Raw genomic sequence first — 5,944 nt, forward strand, 5'->3', positions numbered from 1 at the left:
GTTACTTTTCAGAGAGCAGCCGTCAGAACCTTTCAGGGAGGAGTCCATTTAATCAGCAGCGCATGAACCTTCTTTAGACAGAAACTGGTGGTCTGCAGGTCAGGAAAAAATCTTTTTGATTGGTTTGTTGCACGGAAAGAATGATAGATACAGATTCAATAGATTCAGGGGGTATTTCTGCTTTTTTAGAATGGGAAAATTTTTACAACAAGTTTTGCTATGAGCTAAGTGATTGTGGGTCATTGACACTTACACTGGTGGAAAAAAAATCTAAATTATTAACAGATATTTTAGATGTGAGAGTGAAGGGATGTCACAGGAAAGCACACAACAGTCAGTTTTGTAAACGTAAGCTGCTCTTGTTAAGAGTGTAGAACATTTATCTGTAAAGAAATATTTTAGCTTCAAACAAAAGTCAAACAAGCAAACGAAGCATCAATCAATCAATCAATCTTTATTTCAGACTCAAAAATAGGTCCATATAAAATATAATAAAAATAAAAATAGACGACATACACACAACATACAAGACAGGATAAAAAAAACACACCTAAAAAACATACAAACACGCTCACCAATGTCTCCAGAAACTAGAATAATATCTGGTACTGCTCTTTTTAGGCATGGTTAAAGCCATAATAATTTCATTTTTAGAGTCTTTCAGCCTTGCCATAAAATTAAACATAAAATTCCTGAGGACAGCATCTAAGGTGGGAACACCACTATACACAAACAGCTGACTGGCACTCGTCCACCGAGGGACCTTCAGTAAAATTTGAAGTGCATCATTGTATGCCACCCGTAGCTTACGATATTTAGCCCTACTGTAGCTGCACCACAGGTGGGCAGTGTACAGTGGAGTACAATAGGCTTTAAACAAAGCAATTTTAACATCATCTGTACGCATAAAAAATTTACGTGCCAACATATTAGCTTGTGCATACAGTTTACAATATTGCCTTTGAATATCATCATCATCACAAAGCTTGTCCCTGATGATGTGACCAAGATATTTGACCTTATCAACAACATTCAACTCTCTGTCTGCCAAGAAAAAAAGTAGGGAATGTCCTTTTCTGGTCCTCTTTAGTCTTTACAATCATGATCACACTCTTTTTAGAGTTAAATTAAATCAAACTGCTTTCCATAATCTGAGCAGACTCTAAGCAGTTGCTGCAAACCAGCAGAATAGGGAGACATGATGACCAAATCATCAGCATACAGTAAATGATTTACAAGCTTTTCTCCTACCATACAGCCAGTCCTACACCCTTTAAGCCTTTTAGAGAGCTCATCCACGTATAGATTAAAAAGAATAGGTGAAAGAATCCCACCCTGCCTAACCCCATTAGTCACCAGGAAGGGCTCAGATATGACATTACCCCATCTTACTTGCATGGTTTGATGTGAGTACCAATAATGTACAACGATCAATTAGTAATGAGTCATTCTATTAATCTACAAGGCCCTTTAACCACTGAGGTTATCTTAGTATCAACAAAAGTCACTGTAAATAATGTTAATACCTGTAACCGCCTAAGTGCAGTAAAGTTTACTTTAAACTGACTTCACTAGCACACAGACAAAAGCACATGAGATAGGTTAACTTTTAGGGTTTTCTGACAGAAAGACCTTTCTGGAAGAAATCTTTTCATTTTGACCCACACCATCATCTGTTTCCTAAATCGTCAAGTCTATCTATCCTATAGTCCTGAAGACAGACTTTTCCCAACAGCCATAAAACAACAACGTCATTTAACATAAATGATCCCAGATAAAACTGTCAAGGTTCATGAACAAAACAACTGTTCACTCATGTGTTAGCTAAGCGGCTAGCTGACTTTTTTCTTCTACCTATAGCTTAACAATTACATGTAACGTTATTATTTGTCTTACTCACCGCTGGTTTAAGTCTCTGCAACTCCTGACACGTTTATATTTCAGCATGCATGCACATTTACTCAACCAAACATTACTGAAACAGAGAAGCTAATGTCGCTGTAGTGAGAAGTTAACAGAGTCGTGTTTTATCTCGTAACAGCTTGTGTTTTGTCTGTTGACCTGTATTTTCTCCAAAATCCAAAATATATCCACACTGCTAAATTAATCTCTATTTAATAACCTTATCCTCATCATCTTTCTCTCAGTTGCTTGCCATCTGCCTGCTGCTGTTTGACGGTGACACAGACTTTCCAAATAAACGTGTAACCTAAAGATGATGATATGGATCCATGTTTTCACTTTGCATCGATATTATTGGATTGTTGATCATTGAATCAATATATCACTCCAGATCAATGGATCAATACACCCTTAATTCTAGTCCTGCTGCCCCTAAAACTCACTTCAGCCCTAAATGTGTATTCATCCACCATCTGAAAATAGTCCCCAACAAATTAAAGATCTTCTTGCTAAGAACTGCAGTGCCCAGCTATTTTAAGAAATTACTGAGCCTTTCAGGACAGGGTAGTTGGATGGTGGGCATGTGTATTCCCTCAGCACTGTTGCCGTTGTTTAGTGCTGTTTATGGAGTTAGCAGCCTTAGCTGCTAGCCGCCTGTTCAGGCACCTCCGTGTTAACAATTGTGTCCAGTAGTGATGTGCAGGGCAGCCTACAACCAACAGGTTGGGCGGTTTAGGTAACCTTGTTAGGAAATATTTGGGGTTTGAGTAAGTTATTAATAACTACCGTACCAGTAGGGCTGCCCCCGACTAAGAATCTTCCTAGTCGACCAACAGTCCTCATTTAGGGCCATTAGTCGACTAGTCGCCTGCATGTTCACGATATTAATTTAATTATTAAATGATATATCTTGGGCGGGACAACACAATGGTTTGAGTTGAAGGTGTGAGAAAGAATAGTATCAGTAACATTGTTAACACTGTGCTACATTACAGAGAAATACAAAACCGTACTAATGAACCTTCATTAATATAGGCCTATATTTTATCTACAAGTGCACGTCACACACTGAGCGAGCCGCCTGTTAATGACGCTGTGGGCTAATGGGCATGTAGCTACTTACATGTTTCAGATGATACGTCATGTTTGTAGTCGACCAATGAAGATGAGTTTACATATCACCTTGGGTTCGTCCTTCACCTTCTCAAAATGATCCCACACTTTGGATTTCCTGCCCGACATGTTATTAACTAGCCTGTGGAATAACTGCAGGTACCAGCCCTGGAAATTAACCTGGCTCCTGTCTGACAGCTGAGCGTGGCCACTTCCTGTGTCTGTCCTTTCAAATCAAATTCCCACATGGTCCAGTCATACAGGTTAGTTCTGATTTATTTTGACAAGGCGCAGCTTCTAATAGAGTTTCACAATCTTTCTGGTCAACTAACGTTTGGTCAACTATTAGGGGGCAGCCCTAACTTACAGAACATTGAACAATAGTCCTCCTTTCACCTTCTCTTCCCCTCTCTCCAGCTCTCCTTCTTACTCAAACACACAGCAAGCAGCTTTTATCACCAGCACTGCTGCACTCAGGGTTTCTCTTATCTGGTTTTTGACCAGGATAATCTGTTGAAGTCTAACATATTTAAATCTCTCTGGTCATACTGTCCAGTAAAAATACTTCCCACTGAGAATATGTAGGCCTAACACCGTGTCCTAACAGCAAGCAAGCTCTCTCTGTCCACACTAAATCCATTACTTCTGTTATGTCATGTAAACAACCCACTGTACCTATCAGCTGTGTGCTTAAGTAAACAAACCACGTAGGCGCGTTAAAAAACCCTGACCCTGCACATCACTAGTGTCCAGACAACTCACATGCTCTGAATTTCACATACATCCCCTTTAAAGATTTCTGTCTTCAGTAGAAGGGATAGTCATGGGGCTGAGTGCTGCAGACAGGCTGGGGTAGTCAGAAAGTACTTAGAGACAGACGAATACATTGTTGGTTTTGAAGAAGAAGATATTCTTTATTAATCCCTGTGGGGAAATTCAATTTTTTGTTACTCTGTAGTCACATACACACACGCCTGAAATACACAGACATGGACAATCATGACCTATACATGCATTAAATGGAGAGATGTCAGAGAGAGGGGGCTGCCTTGGACAGGTGCCCTGGGCAGTTGGGGGTTCAGTGCCTTGCTCAGGGGCAGCTCAGCAGTGCCTGGAAAGTGACCTGGCACCTCTCCAGCTGCCAGTCCAGGCTCCATACTTGGTCTGTACAGGGACTTGAGCTGGCTACCCTCTGGTTCCCAAGCCAAGTCCCTATGGACTGAGCTACTGCCACCCCAGGGGTATTAGTCTTTAAATTTGATTTGTTAACAATGAGAAAAAATACAGAAAATTTTAATTCAATTATCTTTTTGAATTCTAGGATGATGTGGCCACACTAGACCCACAACATTCATGATGTCCAAAAATAAATGTAAAAAAAGGATAATTATTTTTTGAACAAGCAGCAAAGTAACCTCTTGACTGTGCTTCACTGGGTTCCAACCTCTTTCCAGTTATTGACAAGAGTGATTTGCTTGTGTTTAATTGAGTCCAATTTTATTACAGACCTTTACTATGTTTACCCAGGAATTTAGAGACCTGCTGTTAGGTCAACGGTTGTTGAACATTAGGGATGGGCAGATTGATAATAAAATCATCAGTACTACCAATAATAAGTCTTGTTTTGAGTGTCAGCACTCGCTTCAATAGGACTAATGCCTCTGGATTCATGAACACTCCTCTTATAGCTTGAACTCTGCTTGAAAATGTATTGAGAAGTAGATTATAATGATGCTTAAATCATGACACATAGCTTTCCTGACAGGGCTGGGTATTCTTTAGAAAACTGCAGTGTGAGTGCTCTAACCTGTTAACATGCTCACCGAAATCAAAACGCGAGTAAACAGCGAGCGTTCGCGAGCACTACTCAAATGCATCGCTTACGATGTAAATGAGACCCTCTCCACACACGACTCCTACTACCTGACTTTTTGACAAGCCGCGGTGTTGTGGCTCCAGCAGCACTTGTAAAAGTCACGGAGAGAGGGAAAGACAATGGAGAACAGGCGTTCTTCTTCAGTGCTCGTCCTCGGCACCAACTGACACACATATGCTGCCCCGTCAGTTCCGTCAGGAATCGACGTCATTCAATACCCATGTGAGTGGAAACATTTAGTTGCATAAATGCCACCGGATGCCATACGTGTGTAGTTTAGCCATACCTTCGAACGTTTTGTTGACATCCAACACCGTCAAACACACCACACTCAACTTCACCAAACAACAGACGCAATGCTCTCTCATACCTAAACAGTAGAACAGGTCAATTTCCACTGACTTACAAAACTACATATATTACCACGTTTTTACCATCATGAAACGTCCCTTAACTTCATTAAATTATTGCAGTTCCACACCAAAACTACCTGGTTAGGTCCAGGCAACAAAAGTACACGGTTAGGTTTAGAAAAAAAATCATAGTTTGGCATTAAATAAGTACTTTAGTCACTAACGTAATATGATGTATGTCAGGTGACATACGTCACATACAACATGTCACATAAGTTTCTAGCTTAGCATGCTGCACAAACTAGCAAACTAGGCTATGTTGTTATTAAAAGGAGTGTTTGCTTGACCCATCCACCATCCCTCCCATCCACCCTTTTTCACGATATCTGAACATTACACAGACTTTGTCGTTTTTTAGGCCATGTCAGGTCCCGTCACTTCCTCCTCTGCTCCTGTAATAATTACTACAGCCACTAGAGGGTGCTGCCTTACAATAAATACAAGTATGAATCGTAATAAGCTGCCACAGTCGACCTATGTGGTTCTTTATTGGTAAGAGTGGGCAAAGACAACATGAGTGGTAGCTGCTGTTGTAGTGGGCCAATCACACGTCGAATTAACTGGAAGAACGCTTGCAGTTGCTTGCTCGTTGCGAAATCATACAAGTAGTTACTTTTTAAGGATCTGGGTACAAAAATGA

Source organism: Epinephelus lanceolatus, chromosome 8 (genome assembly GCF_041903045.1).
Source record: "Epinephelus lanceolatus isolate andai-2023 chromosome 8, ASM4190304v1, whole genome shotgun sequence".
NCBI classification, from domain to species: Eukaryota; Metazoa; Chordata; class Actinopteri; order Perciformes; family Serranidae; genus Epinephelus; species Epinephelus lanceolatus.